The sequence below is a fragment of the Alligator sinensis genome, unplaced genomic scaffold, assembly GCF_000455745.1.
Source record: "Alligator sinensis unplaced genomic scaffold, ASM45574v1 scaffold647_2, whole genome shotgun sequence".
NCBI classification, from domain to species: Eukaryota; Metazoa; Chordata; order Crocodylia; family Alligatoridae; genus Alligator; species Alligator sinensis.
This window is the reverse complement of record NW_005841832.1, coordinates 3642937-3644061: the sequence shown is the minus strand read 5'-3', so window position 1 is coordinate 3644061 and position 1125 is coordinate 3642937. Positions and strand designations below refer to the sequence as shown.

The 1125-nt window shown below is 69.5% G+C and overlaps 1 protein-coding gene across 1 annotated transcript in view; it reads right to left on the bottom strand.

The window, feature by feature from the left end:
• The window catches only part of CDC42EP5 (CDC42 effector protein 5), a 12259-nt gene extending 11166 nt beyond the window's left edge, over nucleotides 1-1093 (bottom strand). Inside the window, exon 1 of the mRNA XM_014517316.2 lies at nucleotides 916-1093. The gene's annotated coding sequence lies outside the window, so the exon portion shown is untranslated. The remainder of the gene's footprint in view (nucleotides 1-915) is intronic.
• Between the last annotated feature and the right edge of the window lie 32 nt (nucleotides 1094-1125).

The window sequence follows — 1125 nt, the reverse complement described above, 5'->3', positions numbered from 1 at the left end:
GGGGGGTGCAGGGAGGGAGGGTGGGAGATGGTGGGGTGAAAGGAGGGGTAGAGGGAGGGAGGAGCAGAGCGGTGGGTGGTGTCTGGGGCTGTCAGTGATGGACAGAGGGCGAAGCAGCGAGGGGTGACTGGGGTCAGACGGGGGGGACAGGCCAGGGGCAGCCGGAGCGGGGCGTGGGGCGGCCCAGCGCTCCTCGGCTCGGTGCCTCCTGGGAAAACCCCGGCTCTGAGCCACCCTCTGGCTGCTGGTTGCCCACGGGCACACGCTAGCACTACTCGCGCGTGGCGACGAGCTCAGGAGCGGGGTAGGGCCCCTTCGTACCCCAGCCACGCGGGAGTGCGAGCGCGAGCCCCGCACGTGGCCCGGAGCAGCGCCGGCGCCAGGGCAGCCAGCGCGACCCGCCAGACCGGGGAGCAGGGCCGAGCTCGGGGTGTTTTCCCCACCCGGGACGCCTGTTGGAAACCCCTGCTCTTGCCTGCACGGGAAGGGCGCTAGCCTTGCCTGGCACCCCGGAAAGGATCCCAGGGCACCCCAGGGTGTGGTGGCCCCTGGCTGAGAATCACTGGGCTAGACAGACAGGCAGGCGGGTGGCGAGACTGATAACGGCGGTGTGTGGGGCTGAATGGACAGACAGACGGCGGGTATATGGGAGTAGACAGGCAGAAAGGTGGTATGTGGGGGACAAACAGCGGATGGATAAATACAGATGGACAAGGGGTATGTGCGGATGAATACATAGATAGAAGGGTAGATGGGGGTAGATAGCTAGATAGAGGGGAAGGGAGGGGGTACATCGGGATAGGCAGGCTCTAGGCTGGCAGAGGGGTGCGCAGGGGCGGCGCACGGGGAGCTGCTGGACGGACAGCGCGGGACAGAGCTGGGCAGGAGAAAAGGGGCTGTGGACACCGCCCCCACCTGGTCCCATCCCCCGCGGTGCAGAGGAAGTCCGACGGGGCGGCGGTGCAGGGGGCGAGCGGGGAGCCCGGCCGCCTGGCTTCTCTGCCGGCTCTGGAAGGGCGGTGGAGCCATCCCTCCCAGCACGGGATCCGGGTCGCAGCGGGGCCCGACGCCCCAGCGCCGGGCAGGGGTGCCGGCCCCGCTCCGCTCCTCCAGCCGCCCCGGGGG